General features: G+C 33.1%; 1 long non-coding RNA gene and 1 pseudogene across 1 annotated transcript; one reads left to right on the top strand and one right to left on the bottom strand.

The window, feature by feature from the left end:
- Positions 1–1,318: 1,318 nt before the first annotated feature.
- Positions 1,319–5,828, bottom strand: LOC145094864 (uncharacterized). Its single transcript, XR_013703613.1, has 3 exons — positions 5,741–5,828; positions 1,699–1,760; positions 1,319–1,512 (listed from the first exon to the last, which is right to left on the bottom strand). It is a non-coding gene; the product is annotated as an uncharacterized LOC145094864 (long non-coding RNA).
- Positions 5,829–15,552: 9,724 nt separating this feature from the next.
- On the top strand, positions 15,553–18,258 carry LOC145096164 (small ribosomal subunit protein eS21y-like; annotated as a pseudogene).
- Positions 18,259–19,480: the final 1,222 nt, after the last annotated feature.

The following is a 19,480-nucleotide window of genomic DNA, read 5'->3' on the forward strand; positions in this document are numbered from 1 at the left end:
TTTTCGAACACAATGTTTAGATTTTCAACCCGAGAAAACGTAGTTCTTCCGTTCATTGGTTGAGGCGCTTTACCATTTTCTGTTTTACCATCAAACAAATTTCCTTGTTTACGATATTCGTGATCCATTGGAAGCGATCTTCGATGTCCCATATACACATTTTTTTTTTACAGTTTTCCACCCATAACCGGTGTGTATCATTTTCACAGATTGGACATGCCTTATTTCCTTTCGTACTATACCCTGATAAATTTGCATAAGCTGGAAAATCACTTATAATGCAAAAAATCATGGCTCGTAGTTGGAAATGCTCCTTCTTATATGCATCATACACTTCAACGCCCAAATTCCACAATTTTTTCATGTCCTCAACTAACGGAGACAAATACACATCAATATCGTTGCCAGGTTGTTTCGGGCCTTGAATTAGCAATGACATCATGATGTATTTTCGCTTCATGCATAGCCAAGGTGGAAGATTGTATATACATAGTAGCACTGGCCATACACTACGTTGACTACTCCGAATGGATTAATTCCATCTGAACTAAGTCCGAATCAGATATTTCTAATCTCAGCAGCAAATTCCTTAAATTCATAATCAATATTTCTCCATTGAGGAGAATCAACCACGTGTCTCATTTTTCCGTCTGTGCTACGCTTCTCGAAATGCCAACGCAACAACTTTGCATCTTTGGTGTTTGCAAATAATCGTTTCAGTCTTGGTATGATGGGAAAATACCACAATACTTTAGCAGGGGCTGCATTCCTTTTCACATTGTCGTCTTCTTCCATATGATTTTTCTGTTTATATCGCGATTTACCACATGTAATACATTTATCTAGACCAGCATACTCATCTCTATAAATTATACAATCATTTGGACATGCATTAATTCTCTCGATTTCCAAACCCATTGGACACACCAATTTTTTCGCTTGATATAATGAAACAGGTAGCTCGTTATCTTCAGGAAGCATTTCATGCAAAATCTCTAGCAATTTTGTGAAACTTTTATCACTCCAACCGTTATTCGCTTTTAAGTTAAATAATTTCAGCATAGCAGAAAGTTTGGTAAATTTTGTGCACCCAACATATAACGGTTTTTCCGCATCGACAAATAGTTGTTGAATTTTTTCAAAATCTTTATTAGGAATGCCATCTTGAATATCATGTAACATGTCATCTATTTGATCATAATTGTCATTGTCAAAATCGTCGGTCTCGTCGTCGTTAGTTTCGGTATCAATCATATTACGATCAACTAATAGCTCACCGTGTTGTGACCAACGAGTATACCTATTCATAAACCCATCACATATAAGGTGTTCTTCAATTAACTTTAAATCAGTAAACATTTTACAATTGTGACACTTTTTACAAGGATATCAAATTTGACTCTCTCCTTTTTTTACTCGATGATCCTCAGCAGCTTTAAGGAAATCTTTTAGCCTAATCACGTATTCTTTGTCATGACGTTGTAATTCATACATCCAAGTATCACGATCCATCTATAATTCAAGAAATTTGGTTATTATCAAAATACATGCACGATAAATATACAACAAATGTGGTTGTAAGTTATCACTCCTAATCACTTTTTAAATAACTTATCTCATATTTGAACATACATTAATAAATTAAGTATTTAAAGCTAAACCAACGATATTTCTTTAACCATATAGAAGTAACTATACCTTATAGCCCGAGAAAAGAACATGAAGAAGATCCTTCTAAAGTTTGTTGATGGGTAACTACCCTACAAGATAAAAACAAAACACGAATAAATTATAACCAAATTCAATTAACAAAACTAAGAACAAATATGCAATTTAATCTATAATAAAATTTTTTGGGACGATATAAGGTGTATTTTGTAGGATTTTTAACAGAAAATATAGCACCTAAGATTTTTAATTATATTAATAATAATAATTATTTATATAATGAAATTATAATTTTAAAAAATTGAATAAATAATGGCTTTACATATAAAACCAGATTTCATTCATGAATGCTTAATTTACCTACTATCTTTTTTTAATAAACAAAACAAAGTGTGACCGACAAGTATTAATTATCAACTAATGCATGACGTCATATTCGATGGGCATAACCCGTCACCCTTTATGTTCGTAACCGGCACCTTATCTCTCCCATCTTCAACCGCCGCCCCCATCGTTGAAACACCACCGTTGTGCTCCTGCTGCCGGCGACAACGAGGACTACCGAGAATGAGCTATTGAAGACCACCGACGTAGCTGTGTACGTCCGCTGCCACCATCCCTTCGTGTCTTCTTCTATTTCTGCCTTCATCCATAGACGCATCACGACAGCCATTGGTGCTTCTCCGACCACCTTTCTCCATCTGTTAACGTCAAAGCTTACATCCTGTGAGATTTCGCGTTCTGATCTTTTACAAGAAACCCTAAATTAAATCTTACCAGACGATCAGGATTGAAGAACATATTGGTAACACTTGGATGTAGAAGATAGACAACAACCACGATTCAGCGTCCATGATTGACAGTGGAAGATGTTGAATCCAAAACGATCAGGGCAAATTGAAATCTTAGATGAAGCTTAGGAATTGGCGATGCGGGGAATGGATGGAGACGAGAGCGATTGGGGGTGGTTTTATGTGTATTGTAATGGCGGCAGGTGCTATGTCAATTGTTTTGTTTTTTTTTTCAATTTTGCTATGAATGGCGTGCCCCTAAAAGGTGGAGGATGGAGGAGGTAACTGTTGAAATTGGTACTCCTACTGATCAAAAATAGTCTTACATACTTTATTGAAAGCTAGTTGCTATATGTATTGAGCTGAAGAAAAGCTAAACATCACGTACCAGTAAAAGCTAATCCTAATCCTCCTTTTCCGGAAGATTTATTTAATAACTAATGAAACCTGAATCAGTCAGCTGATATATTTGTAATAGTAACAAGGGGATTAAAGACGGTGCTACATGGAATTGTGATCCGGAGGTTTGTTTTTTGTACGGATAGAAGAAAGAAAGATGCAGAAACAGGGTATAGTTGCTTAAAATATACATTGGAAGAAATCAAGACAAACGTGTATTCAGATGCAGATCATCACCATGTATGGTTCAGAAATCAGAATAAATACCACCTTCGATATGAAAAACTATGAACTTACGTTTTTTTTTTTTTTAATGAAAGATGGATTGGCAGGTGAATACGTGTGTGTATATATATATATATATATATATATATATATATATATATATATATATATATATATATATATATATATATATATATATATATATATATATATATGAATCTGTATAGAATAAGGTTAAGGACCTACTATAAAGGTGCCTAATTTTTAGGTATTATGGTTTAAATCATGTATAAAATACAGTTGTAAATGGATAAGTGTATTCCAGCATATTTTATTCCCTTTTTCTTGGACTACACCAAATAGAATACAGTTGTTTTTTAATAAAACCATATTTAACATTATATAACACGAATTACTCTATAACCCATATATATATATATATATATATATATATATATATATATATATATATATATATATATATCAATTCATAACTACAAAGAAATATGAGTTTTCATATCTTTATGTTTTAATTAGAATAAAAACTAACAAGTCTTAGAATTACTAAACTAACATATTGACCGGCAAATTTCTTGATACTTATTTTTTGATGTGAACGAGATTGGTGATACATACACTAAAACTTAAAAATGAATACTAACTTCTCATTCCTTCTCCTGTTCCTCTAGCAACTTGCTAGGGGTGAGCATCTTTTAATCCTTTTAGTGGTTTCCAAAAAAAATACTACCAAAAGCGAATAAAGCAACGACCAAATGTCTACAAATTCAACTTATATTCATGTATAGTACATATTTGTTAAAAATTCTGGTATATACAAAATACCAATATGTACCAACCAAATTTGTTGGTAGCCAAATTAATTGGTACTAAGTATACATGGTACGGTACTGGTAGCTAAAATCTTATATCAACTATAGTTTGTGCAGTACACGGTTTGAAGAAAAAAAACTCGGTACCGTACAAATTCCACCCCTAGCTTTTTCTAATGCATTGGCTATTTTCAAAACAAATAGATAATATGAGATCTTTGATTCTTTTGTTATAAGAAAATAAACTTTTAGTGACCACCTTTTTAGAGAGGACACATGTCCTCTCAAAAATTTGGTTTTTAGAGAGGAATTTTATCTCTCCCATACTGTTGTAGGGATGATGATTAGAATCCGTTGGAATTAGAACCGGATCGATATTGTCTTGAAATCGAACCGAATTTAATAATAAGTTTTGTTGATCGGTTCTTCACTTTTATAAAAAACGATTTTGGTTCTAACACCGGTTGGGTTCTAAAAAGCCAAAACCAGACCAAAATTTGTCACGCTTATTCGAATGCATGTAACTTTGTCATATGAAGTCCGAATTACTTGAACGTGTAATTTGATGCTTATATTTTATTTTAGATTGTTGAAATACATATTTTTTTAGATATTGAATCCACTATACCCCTGGAAGACAGCATATCAATGTTGTGATTTTCCTTTTCAATGTTTTTTTTGAAATATGTCTGGTTTTTTAAAATACATAGAAGTCACTCATATGTAGTTGAAATTACTAAATTTTTTTCTTGTATGTAATTTTGTGTTTGTATTTCATGTCAAACTAGAAATACATATTTGGTTAGATATTGAATCAACGATAGGTCTCAGAAAACAACATATATCAATTATGTGATTTTTCCGTTTCAGCAATTTGTTTTGTTTTTTTGTTTTTGTTTTTTCTTTTCTTTTCTTTGAATCTGTCATGCTTTTTAAAATACGCATAAGTCACTCATATCAAGTCGGAATCACTTGATTTTTTTTCTAACATGTAATTGGTGTTTGACTTCATTTTAAACAGTAGAAATACATATTTTGGTTAGATATTGAATCAACCATAGGCTCCGGAAGACAATATATCAATTATGTGATTTTTCCATTTCAGAATTTTGTTTTTTTTTAATGTGTCTCGCTTTTTAAAATACACATAGCTCACTCATATAAAGTCGGAACTTCTTAATTTTTTTCCAACATGTAATTTGGTGTTTGTACATCATTTTATAATGTACGAAGTCATATTTTCGTTAAATATTGGATCATATACATGCCTCGGAAGATAGCATAATAATTTGTTCTAGTTCGAAAAATAACCAAAAAACCGGGACCGGAACCGGCATAACACCGGCAGTCCGGTTCCCGGTTCCTATAATATAGCAAATTTGTTTCCAGATTCGAACCAATCCGGTTCTAAAGCTCATCACCAGATTGTTGGTATTTCTTGTTAATTCCTTCCATCATACTAGCCAAAAGTGGTTGCTAATTAAATTTTGAAAATTTTAAATTTTTTCCTTCTTTGTGACTTTAGTCTTCGTCTAAAAGATAAGTGGGGAAAATTTTCCATAAGGCCACATATTTTTTAGACTGTTTGAGACGAAAAATTGCAGCTAAAATTTATGCACAATTTTAAATCTTTTTGAATATCTGGAAAAAATGTTATATTTTTATTTTGAGAATGATTTCCATAGCTAAAAATGAAATTCATATTAAATGTCTTTTAATAATAGAAATGGGATATGTTAATGATTTTATATCTTTTTGTGATAATCAATAGTCTAATTTTAAATTTATTACAAAGTTTTATCTCTTCATTCTAAAAAAACCTCTAACCTTGTTTATGCCTCACATATCTCTGACATCTCTCTGGCATCCGCTCACCTCCAGCCTCTTCCCACCTCCGGTGTCGCCTTCACTTTCGGTAAACTCTTTCATCATTGTTTTGGATATGCAATTTACATATTATGCTAAATCTTGAACAAACATTAAGAAAAGAAACGCTACCCTGCGTACGACGACGTCTCCTTAATCACACATCTATGATCATCGTCAACGGGTGGGGGGCATGTTCATCGAATTAATTGTACAAAACATAGAATCGAGATGGATGGAAGGTGACCGATGGAAAAAGAATCAGATATCTACTAGGAATTTTAAAGGACAAAGTGAAAGGACTATGGGGCATAATCAACAACATGTAATTTCTGAAGCTTTTTCTTTTTACGTTACGAATTTCCCAAATTCCGTTTAAAACAATGATATGCGGTGTGTCTGTGCTCGTTTTAGGCAAAGTAGTGAATGTTTTTATTTCTAATAAGAAGTCTCCTATGTGACAACATTTTGTGTTTGTAAGGTTCTTTGGTGTATGTAATATGAAACATAGGGTTAAACAATTATGTGGCATTTGGTTTGGGTATGATAAATTATTTGCATCTATCCCGATATTTACAAGAAATTATAGTTCTTTTTCACATCGTGTAGTTCCGTCTAAGGCTGAAAAAAAAAATCACGGTGAATTCATATGCAAGTGTTTTTAGGAGGTCTTCCACGGATAAAACGGGGAAAAGAGCCGATGAAGAAGATTATTGATCTTATCTTTGGGGACTTTGTTGTAGAAAAAAGAAAGCTTTCTTTTCTAGCTAAAGCTAGTGACTTCCTTATCCTCCTTAATATACACGTGCTATGTTTAGACGAGGGATTTGATGACTTTGAGATATGTTATGTCGAATGTTTATTGGTGATGTATGAGTTCAAAAATAAGGATGCATGTAAAAACTTTTTAGCTAATGAGGTGATGCATCATTTGATTTTGGCAAAACGTGTTTGGGATAGAAATTGTGTTCCTTTGAAATGTTTAGTTTGGAATAATATTAAAGGCCTTCCATTACATGAATGGACTAAAGATGTGTTTCGAAAAATATTGCTAAATGGGGAGGTTTTGAAGGTTCGAGCTGATGAGGTTGTGTTTCTTCTTCGTGTTAAATGAGATTACGGTTGCTAAATGTAACGATTTACATGGCCATTATGATGAAGATGCATGGAAGTATGCATTCTTGTCACGAAGAAGATGTATGGAATGGTGCATTCTTGTCACGATTTACTTGTCCTACCGCATGAAGCAGGACCGCCTCAACCCACCACCCAATATGTCGACATATAAATAAAACAAGCAAATAAACGTGAACATAAACATATACAAATTCTATGACAACCCGAAAATTTTAATCTTATAAGTCCAACCAATTAACCAAAAGTCAGACTTAATTTTATTGCCTTCTAGCCTTGTTAAGGGTCATTTTAATGAGTTCTAAGCCCAATACACTTTTGGATTGGATGTTGAGAAGTGTTAGTTTAGGATTAAAGGAATGAAATTGATCCGGAAAACCTATCAAAGGGTGTTCACGGCCGTGAACCCAAGGGTGGCCATGAACCCCACCTATATATATATATATATATATATATATATATATATATATATATATATATATATATATATATATATAGGGAGATGATCAAATGAGAACACCTAAAAGGTTGAGAACGCGAGAACAGTTCTGGACCAATCAATATATAAGGGCATATTAGTAACTGTATATTTTAATTAAATTAAAATTAAATCAAATTCAATCAAATTCTCTTAAATTTAGGATCGGTTACCAAAAAACAAAGAAATATTCAATTTTTTATTTTTTCTATTAATGTAATATAAAAAACGATTTTAGTCAAATTTATTTAAAATATTTAAAAAAAAATCTTTAAAAAATTATTTTATTTTCCTATTTAACGTTTTTGTTTTTCAAAAAATGAATAGAAATCCAATTTCAAATCAATACACTTGTATTCAGAAACGAAATGTTTCTTCAAAAAACCAAATACTACTCCAATCACAAATGCATACACATCAAATTACAAATAATTCAATGTCTTTTTCATCAATTGAAATGAATACACTACTATTCATAAAGAAATACAATCATTTATACATTAATACACTTCTATTCACAAATGAATACACTACTATTCATGAATTAATACACATTCTATCATAAAATGCATACCTCTAATCATAAATAAATACACTTATTCACATGAATACACTAAAATTCATAAATACGTACAACCATTCACACATGAATACATTGCTATTCATAAATAAATACACTGCTATTCATAAATAAATACACATTCTTTCATAAACAAGTAAAATACCCTTATTTAACAGAACATGCAAAAACCTTCATAAATCTGAATTTGAAACCTTTTATCAAACAATCCCTTCACATCTTCAGAAAAACATTTCTCTATTTCTTCCTTATAAACCTCACCATCTTTTGAAATTAAAGGAAGCCAACTCTCAAAGCAGCTTGAAATGTATTCTGATTGAAGGAAGAACAATCTCATTCTCCTGTGTCGTTTAAGATGGATGTCCGATTGCAATCTTAAGAGAAAGGTGGAATGATTTTGATCTTCGGAAATGATGCATCTGAGTTCTGGAAACAATAATGTGGTTGTGAGATTATAACTTAAGAACTTTATATTATTTGACAATAAAATAAGTGAGCAAAAGGTTAATACAACCATTATTTAATTGTCTTTCAGAAGTACAGGATGTCCAAATTCATCCATGAATCATCCAAAGGCAAGTTTAATTGGTTAAACCACTCCAGCCATCAAACTAAACCAAACGACCAACAATTGATGCTACAATTGAAATGAAATAAGCGAACAAAAGAAGGAAGGATTTCACCTGTCTTCAGAAATGATGAATCTGAGCCCCAAATCTGGAAACAATAGCTAGTTTGAAAGAGAAAGGTGGAATGATTTCATCTTCTTGTGTGTTTCAAGACGGATATCCGATTGCGATCTGAACCAGGTACTCACCCCCCTCTCGGTTTTCCATGAATCGATTAGAGGTCCGATTGAGATCGAATTACAGGACGCCGATTGGAAATCTACTTGCAGGTCCGATTAGGGCTACGAAAATCGAAGGTGCGGTGGAGGTAGGCTAAGAGATGAATATATCTTGAACATTGATGGGTTTCTCATCTTGAATCGAAGATGATGATGGAGGTTGATGGTTAAACCCGATGCTAGCAATGGTGGTGGATCAATGATGTAGGGCTATGCAAAATTGGTGGTGTAGGGATGAGATGATGATGATGAACAGATGGAGACGGTGAAGGCATACCTAGGTTTACAGAGAGATGAAGAGAGAGACGGTAAATGGAAGGAAATAGGTGAGTGATTGAGGAATTATAGGAATTAACTAACGATGGTATAGGTCCAATTACTATAATACCCTTATCACCATTTCAAGTTATATTTTAATACCTATAACTTTTAGAATTTTACATAAATTGCTCGTTTGATAATAGCGTTAGATTTAATTATTTAAATTGCCCAAATGTGTTCTCGCGTTCTCAACCTTTTAGATGTTCTCATTTGATCCTACTCCCATATATATATATATATATACTTTTCTTTCATTTATTCCTAACTTTTCCTTCTCTTGGCCGCAAACAACCCTTTTCTCTCTCAAGTATCATAGTTCAAGAACACCATTTCCACTCTTTTCACCCTCTTTCCTTTGTATCTCCTTAGAATACAACTTAGGATCTTCAAACAATTGCCAAAACACCTAGATCTTCAAGTGTTCTTCAAGTTTGAGCCGTGAACCACTCAAGTGGGTCGTGAACCATTCATCCATTTGCAACGTGAACTATCCTTCATTTGGGTCGTGAACATCTAATCAACCTCCTATCTTGTTTCCAACACTTCTTTGGTGAGTTATCCTTGCATCCTAGGTTGTTTCCCAATCACCTTTGTAGTTAGATTTGCTAATTTCATGCATATATGTATCAATATATGTCATTTAGGACTCGTTTGTGTCTCGGGATTTCACTCCAGGAACTTCTCATCCTTACGCAAGTCTTCAATTGAATCACCTACATAAGGTAAGTTCATACCCCTATAATCAATCTTTTAAATATTTTAAATGCTTTTAAGGGGAGGTAGGGGGATACAAGTTGAACACAATGCTAATTGTGTAAATGTTATTTTTGATAACCATCACATAAAAAGATTTCTTATGCTTTATATGTGATCAAAATCATTTCAAAAAATATTTTTAAGTTATGTTACTTTATTGTTTATAAAACTCCGTTTTTAAAGTACGAGCATAACTCAGTAGATAATTGAGTCTTTTCTACAAATCAGAGACAGTTCAAAACAAACATACTAGTAAACTATAATATGTATAGTTTAGGGGTTCAGAACATACTATAACGAGAAACAGAAAGAACATACTATAAAGAGAAACAGGGAGGAACATACTAGACACTAGATCAGAAGGAACATACGATAACAAGAAAAATATAACAATAATCTGAAACCACTACTTCACGGCTTAGCAATATACTTGTTAGGTCGCCTTTTGTAACCAGAGTCTCCTAGAGGGAGAGCATGAGTTTGTGTATAGATCTATATGGGATTGATACCCCCACACCTTGCTGCTAGATACACTAGGACATACAAGTGTACTGGTGACAAATGTCACATCAGTTTCGGCGCCATTAGGTCGTCGTGTTAAGCACTAGTCATATCAGTATGGTTACAACCATCTCACATTTTCACCTTAATTATCAAATTGGTTTTAAGGTAGTAAGTGTTTAGTAGTTACTTTTTACAATATTACTGAATACTTTCATTTTTCCCATTACGTTTATAGGTGATCTTCTCACATAAAAGGTAATGTAAACTTTTTTCTAGTTAGGATAGTCTTAAACTTGGGAAAACTTACAAAAGACAAACAGTACAGTCAAGTCTTAGTACATTCATTTAGAAAGGGGCCTATAATACTAACTTTATGATTCCTTGGTAGATACATCAGGGATATATATTAATTGGGTCCGGCAGACAGTAGGATGTGTGCTTTCCGCTTCATTTCTTGTTCCTTGTTTCGTTGTGGGCTTAGAGAAGATTCACCCAGTCTACTATCTATTCGATCTTAGCTATATATATATATATATATATATATATATATATATATATATATATATATATATATTTCATATACACCAAGTAATCATAAGGAGTACCAGGCATAGGTCAGGTCATAGTATACAAATTCAATATACCGTTTTCTAGTACAAAAACATACTTTTCAGATAGAACATTTTGTAGGATGAACTAGAAACTTATCAGTACAAGGGTTTAATCCATTTTATTAAACCGGTATAACTTAAAGGACCTTTAGTGGTTAATTCTATAATACCTTAGTTTATACATTAGGGTTATATATAATTAATATATATCCGATAGGCAGTTGGATGTGTGCTTTCCGCCTTACTTTTGTTCCTTGTTTGGTTGTAGGCTTAGGGTAAATTCACCCATTTAACTGTCCGTTCGATATTAGATTATATATAGCTTGTATAAACTAAGTGATTATAGAAGGAACTATTGTGGTTACTATTTTTACTAAAGGAAATATATGATTTTTCTTAAAGAATATTTTCATCAAATATAAAGAACAATTATAGTTAACTCCGTAAGTACCAAATGAATACGTCAGGGTTATATATAGTGAAGATCTAACAAAAAATGGGATGTGTGACTTCCGCCTCATTCCCTGTTCCTTGTTTGGTTGTGGGCTTAGGGCAGATTCACACAATCGATTGTTTGTTTACTCTAAATTGTTTATAGCTTGTATCTATTCAGTACTCATAGAAGGAATTGTAGAGTCATTTTTTACTTTCATTCATCATATCAGAAAATATAGGATTTTTCTGGAGGAACAGACAAACTTTTCTAAAAGAACTTACAAACATACTTTACATCACTTAAATACTTATGAACCCACCAGCTTAAATGCTGATCTACTCTTTCAAAATAACTTGTATTCTTAGGAAACTAGTAGACAGGTACGTGCGTTGGGATTCAGAAGATGAAGTATAGTAGCTTCATGTATTGTTTTGTTATTTACTTTTGTAGTCAATCTTATGTGAACCATATACTTTGTAAACACTTACATATTAATGCAATGGCTGCTTGTTACTTTGATTACTATGATGCATGTGTTGCGATACTAAACATGACTTCCTCCGCTCCCGAACGTTTCTGTCATTCCGGTTTGGGGGTGTGACAACTTCCTTCTTCCTCAGGCTTCACCAAAATCTAAAGAATAAGCTCCAAATCAAGAAGATAAGCTCTCAAACATGCGAGGAGGCTAGGTTTTCATGATGAGGGGTTGGAGGCTGAAGAAGATGCCCTAATCCTTGAGATTAGGTTCTTAAATATGGAGAAAACCATAAAAATCATGGGCTTGGGTTGTATTACCTGCCACGTCATGGCCTTCCTCTTGCGATGTCATGGCGGCCATCTAAACGGCCATTCTTGAAATTTGTAGGCCACGACGTGGCACTCCATTCTCCACCACTACTACAAAAACGGGCTTTAGTTATTCGACGCCGAAAACAAACAACTACTCACATGATATTTTAAGTAGCTAAAGTTCTCCACAGAGTAACTATTCAAAAATATATTTTCACACCTTCTAATAATTAATTGGGAGGAGTGACCATATATGATTGAGTTCGAAGCATTATTTACTCTATATATAAAAAAGTGACAAATATACGTCACACACACGAATAAAGTGGCCAAATGCCATATATCGTCACTTAAAGTAAATGTTTATGTTTCTAACTTATAAAATAGAGTTTATATCACATGATTTCAGTGTAGTAAAAATTCGGTACATATGGTGTCATAACTATACAAGTGACTGAACTTGAACGTGTTTAATAACTTGCCTACATTTTATGCCTTTGTCACTTGTTATATCAAAGTGGCTGTATGGTTTTCGAATAGCCACACCATATCACAAATGTGCATCTAAATAATTTTTATTAGTCATTTCACGAAATATTCATGTAGCTATTATTTAGAGAAAAAATAGGCAAAAATTAGGGTTGAGCATGCTAACCAAAAAACCGAACCATAACCAAATTAACCAATATAACTGAATCATTTTAACCAAACCATTACTAAAAGATATGGTGCGGTTTCTAATTTTGAGTAACCGAATACATATGGTTTGGTTACGGTTTTCATCCAAAACCAAACCACTATTAACCAAACCGAACCAAAGCAATAATATTAATAAATATTTTTAATATAATAGAATATTAAATACTCCCCCATCCCATATTTATTATCTACTTTTGACTTTTGACGTATTTATACTTCAACTTTGATTTTATATATTTTTGTTTTTGATATTTAATACTTGAGACAGAATATATGAATTGATTGTGTTTTAAATGTATTTTCATTGTGTAAGTTTCATCAAACAATTTATAACACAAATAAAAATATTTAAGATTAAAGTTAAATAATAAATACTTCAAAAGTCAAAATTGGACGATAAATATAGGATAGAGGGAGTATAATGTATGTAATTATATTGAGAATTCAAATTTTAAAACGTAATTACTTGGAATTAGATATGATAAGTAATCTTCTATCAATATAGTTAGATATAAACAATCATTCATTTTTTATAACAATGAATTTATGTTTTTCAATTTTTATAGAAAAATATTTTTTTATGTCATTTTGGACCATTATGGTTACTCGATATTAACCGTTAACCATAACCATTAACCAACTAAAACCGTTATCTAAAACCAATATTAATCGTTATCCAATGGTTATTGAAATACATTAACCAATTGTAATGGTTATGGTTCAGTTTTGACCAATAACCGAACCAAACCGCCTCATACACACTCCTAGCAAAAATGGTTAATCATTAACTTTGATATTAGTCACATTAAGTGTTATAGTTTCTAAATCATGAGACAATATATTTGTAATTGTTTATTCTTGTAAATCATAAAGACTGGTTTGTCACACATGATGTAAGGTTATCAAAAATGTGGTGCATATGATCTCATAACTATATGAGTCACTCAACTTCAACGTGTTTAATAAATAGTTTGTCTACCGTTTATGTGTATAGTGACTTGTTATTTCAAAATGATTGTATGGATTTTGAATAGCCACATCATATCATAAATGTGTATCCAAATAATTTTTATTAGTCACTTCGCGAATTATTCATATATCTATTATTTAGAGCAAAAATGGGTAAAAACGGTTAAGCATTAAGTTTGATATTAGTCACATTGAGTGTTATTATTTCTAAATAATAAGACTATAAATGGTCACATTAAGTAATGGTTTATGTGTTTAATTCATAATTCGAGTTTGTCATGCATGATTTTTGTGTAGGAAAAATCCAGTACATATGGTCATATAACTTATTATGTGCTAGTACAAGAAAAAGGAGCATCAGAGACGAGATATTAGTCCATGATATTATTTTTCAAGGACTGAATATTAGTCTTTTATACTATCATGTTCAGTCTCCAATATATTTTTTTTTTTCGAAAACCAACATAGATAATAATAGTCTTTAGTACTATCATTATGGGACTGCACAACAATATTAGTCTCAAATACATTGTTATTCAGTCTCTAACATGCTTTTTAATGATTGTATCAGTCTTAAATATAATGTCATTTGGTCACTTATTATCTCAAAATACAAAAATTTATAGTTTTAGTTCTACTCTCTGTTGTAATTATAGACAATCCATTCTATGAAAAATTTGTCGCTATTCTTTAATCAAAATTCACAATAAAATTCAAATTTTATACACAAAATCAAAACATTAATATTCGACTATCAAAATTTATCTTAATATTTGACAAGGAAAACTCGATTTCAAAGTATGAAAACCAAATCACAAAAATCTAAAGTGTTAATATAACTAGGTGCGTAAGTTGTTCCCTTGGTCTCTTTCAAAAAAAAAGTTGTTCCCTTGGCTGAGCTTTAAAATTTCGTTATGCATCTTGGCGATTTCCTGATTATTGTGGTTATATGTTCTATAATACAAGAAAGAGGCAGTTTTGATTAAACTATTGTTCAGGGCTAAACTTTATGTCATCTTTTTCATCCCTTCATCCTTCTGTTCTTCCTTCATCCCCTATTGAATACCATTATTTATGACCTACAAAGTAACACCAACCAGAATGTAAAGAATTGTGGAAGAATTATGTTAATCAAAATTGATAAGGAATGAACTAAAACTATAAACCACATCCACCAGAAGTGTATAAAAGTGGAAATTCCCTAATACCCACCACATCCTGTACAAAGGGTTGAATGAAGGGATAACAACATACTCTGAATTAGATAAGCTAGAACATTACCAATTAAACCACAATAGCATTAACAACTTGAAAGAAAGTATGATTCAAAAATAAGCTAGAATTAGATAAATAACAATAATAATAGCAGTTTTGATACAAATTAAGGATAAAAACAATCTATAATTCTGATTTATAGAGCCATAGAGCCGTTTTTCAAAAAAATGGGAATAAAATAGTCCATGTTTCACATACAAAGGGAAGTAACGAGCCTGTTTATGGAATCTTAAGACCATGGAAATAAGTTACAAAAATAATTAGCATTAGAGAGATACAAAGAGTCTTAAATTCCTCTAGTATGATGGTTTTATGTTGTTTTTTAGGATGCCCAATCAGACAAGTTATTCAAAGAAAAAAAAAGAACAAGAAAGATGACCTTCTCGATAAACAATAGTAGAATAAAATCAGATGAACTTACATGGGAGAATCAAATAAAGAGAAAATCAAAACCACCGAATGAGAAAATTACCAAAATCAGATGCATCGTTTGCGAACTAACTTCTGAAATCGTTGAAGAATCGAACCTACAAGAACCAACGGATATGTTATGAATGTTTTTGTTTGTTCCCTTAAAGAAGAAAAATAAGATCGAATTTGAGTATGAACCACACGAACAAGCACGTTTATGAATGTGGAGGTCGCCAATTAAAAGAGAAATCAGAGTTTGAAGTTGTGCTTTCATGGATTGTAGCTTAACTCTCGATGTTGACTTCAGTGATATGATGGTGGCGGAGGCCACTAATATTGGTCGATGACAGTGTAAAGGCTGTTGGAATCAACGAGTATGGAGTTGGAGGAGGCCACATACGATTTCAAGGGTAAGGGTTCAGATAAAATTAGGTTAATATGTAACGCCCCGATTCTCAGGTATTGTTTAGTATGAGTTATTGGGTTAGGCCCTACTCGACGAGTTGGTTGACCTACTCGTCGTGTAGCAGCGAGAAGGATCGCGGGTTAAGTGACCTACTCGACGAGTCCATATTAGGACTCGGCGAGTAGGAGCTGGCAGATGAAACCCTAAATCTCGGGGTTGTGCACCCTATTTAAAGGAACACAAACCTCCTTCCGCCTCTTTGCAGTCTCTTAGCAAACCCTAATACGTGTGTGTGTGCCCATTATGTGTTTGAAGCCTTGGAAGAGGATTTTGGTGAAAAGAGCTTAGGAAGCAAGTGGTTTGAAGCAAGGAGCTAGGGGAAATCCGAATCTACTTCAGTTGTCATCTCTTGTGAAGGTGGTAGAGCCTGTGTCAAGTGATCTGTGAGTTGGAGTTTACCTTCCGAATCGACAGCTGCGAAGTGAGTTATGCTCACTATATCGATAGGGTCTACGTCACCAAGGGCGACCCTTTAGTTGTTATAGTTATGGTATGCCACATGTGATTATGATCTGCTTGATTGGAATCAGGATAGACAGTATGTTATGTTTTTATGATCCGTAGGGATTGGTATGTTAGTAACCTGCTAGGTCAGTGTTCTAGAGAATTCCTTGATTGATGATCAGTAAGATAGTTATGCTTGATGTTTGTATATGCCCGTATATGATAGTTATGCGCACATGGTTATTTGCTTGTTGGTTGGGTTGAGGCGGTCCTGTTTCGTGCTGAAGGCCAACATACCCTATGAGCGGTCTGGGGAGACTGTAGGCCCACGTGGTGAACCAGTCATGCCGAAGGCTCGGGATGGATCTAAATAGACTGTAGGCCCAGTAGGGCAGACCAGTCAGGCCGATGGCCCAGTATGCATGTTGATTGATCGATTGTTATTGATATGGTTTATATCTGTATGGTATTGGTATTTTAGGGGTAGCTCACTAAGCCCGCGGGCTTACAGTTTTCAATTTATTGTTTTAGGTACTTCAGAAGATCATGGAAAGGCGAAGGCTGCGACCGTACCGTTCCTCATCCTTATGTTCTGATTTTTGGGACACTCTGATGGAAAATGATTTGAAATTTTTTTGTAAACAATGCTATTTTGTTTTTGTTATAATTGAAAAAGTTTAAATTTTGCGTAAAATTCATGGATGTTATAGGTTGGTATCAGAGCCTTGGTTCGAGTGAATTGGAGGAACACTCGTGTGAATCCAGTCTCAAACCAAGGAGGTTTTCAGAAAGTAAGTTTTAAAATGGTTTTCAAAATAAAGGATGGAGGATGCAGAGGGTACGATTAGCCGGAGCCTGTAAGTAAACCCCAAAATACCATGCAGTTATTCTGATATGTTAGTATAGTATGCTAGTGCTAGGCTAGGGATCTTCAGGAATCGCTTGATAGATTTGCCTGATTGCATGATGCCTTTTAGCCTAGGATTTCTTGTATGTGGAATTGACATCATAACTGTAGATGTTAGTGTATGCATCATGGCTATGCATAATAAAGACCTTATAGCCTGAGAATGTTGATTCGGCCTTCAGGTAGGATTGGATATTCGAAAGTCTATTGGGTCCAGCGTTATGTGTAGCTAGCATACACTAGCACTACAGGGAATGATGGAAGTTTCATGGATGTGTGAGTCGCGATAAGTGGTGAGACTAGATGCGAGACGTTTGGTATTCCCTTAAAAGGGAGGGTTGGGCGCATAAATTTAAACCCATTGATTTTTTTTTGTAAATTTAGTTACTTTTTGAAGATTTTTCCAAGATCCAGAATGAGGAGGGACAAAACATGGATCTCTACATCCCAATGAAGTGGTATGTTCTGTAATCAACCCTTTCTAAACTTTTAAATCTTTCTCAAAAAATGTGAACCATTCACCTCATTTTACTTCTTGCAGTTCTGGTACCGATAGGTTGATCACTTCAAAGGTTCTTGCTTCTATTTAGATCAATGTTAGTCGTTTAGATGAGTGTGGTTGCTACACTTGCCAGTTTTCCAGTTTTGCTCTCTATGGTTTCATCTGAGCCCAGGTACGTTGTCAGTTTTCCACTTTTTCCTTCTACTGATGGATTGAACTAATGTGTTTGTGGGATTCATATTTTGCAGGGAGATGCTGTTAGTGCACATGATAGGTTGTAGCAGAAGAAGAAAGTTGAAGCTAAGGAATACTTACTTTTTTGTTTCATAGTGAAAAAATGGCAATTTTAGTTATTAGAAGCATGAAATATTATATTACATTAAGTGTGTAGTTTAACTTTGATTTCAGTGCAAAAACAACTTCTAGCCCTAAAATAGAAGAACAAGTACGGTAAAAATCCTGATTGCTGCTGCTTTGTGGAACACCCTCTCTTCTTCCAATCGATTCCGAAAGAGGTAAATTTACTTACACAAGTTTCTAATGGGGTGTGGTGCGGTGTTGCAGTTTCTCAGTTGTTACCTATAATACCCTTTTGTTTTTGGTTCTACTTTTTGAACATCTTTAATTCTTAATTGTAAGACTAAGGAGATTGGATGTATCATTCATGTATCTATTTCTAATATTGTTCAATTTCTATCTTATTTCTCTTTTGCATGCTCTAAATAGCAATGAGTTTGTTATCATTCATACATGTAAAGATGTTACACATGTGTTACCAAATATGTAGAGACGATTGTATAGCATAACTCATATTTTATGTAAGGAAATGTAAGTACATTGTTATTATAAGAAATGTTTTGTAAAGATGTTTGCAATTATGTGTATACAAATGGAAGTACATTGTTACTATGTGTAAAAAATACAAAATATCTGACCCGTGCAACGCACGACCTCTTCCCTAGTTAAACTTAAGACAATTAAAAGAATTTGTACTATAAAATAATGAAATTTAACAGAAAAAAAGATACAAACGTAAGTTAAAGAATAAACCAATTAATCTAAATTTACATTAGATATGGGTATAGGCATTTACTATTTTATAATTTCATTTTTAACTTGCTTTTTTATAAGGGGGTTGTCAAAACTAACTGAAATTGATGGTTGGTGGGTCGTATATATTGTCTAACAGGTATATCTATACCATCTACTCATACCCAGTGATGCACACCTACTTACATTTACACCCACATACCCAACATGAACCTTTAGGTGTTGTTTCGTTTGCAAAATGTTTCTGAAGGAATTTTAATTGAAATTGGAAAGAGAATATATCAAAAATTTGAATCCAATTCCATATACAGTTTGGTTGGTATGATATGGAATAGGAAATAATTCCAAATCCTGTTTGGTTGCTAGGAAAATAAATTTTAATCCATGTAAAATGACAAAATGAACCTTTTTGTCTGTTTTGCCTTAGTTAACTTTGTTTTCTATGTTACATGTAAAAATACACTTTATAAACTATAAAAACAGTAAAATTTTATTTTATTAATCGAGTATTCATGTCGGTGG

The sequence above is a fragment of the Lactuca serriola genome, chromosome 3 (genome assembly GCF_051521515.1).
Source record: "Lactuca serriola cultivar US96UC23 chromosome 3, Lser_US96UC23_V15, whole genome shotgun sequence".
Classification (NCBI taxonomy): Eukaryota; Viridiplantae; Streptophyta; class Magnoliopsida; order Asterales; family Asteraceae; genus Lactuca; species Lactuca serriola.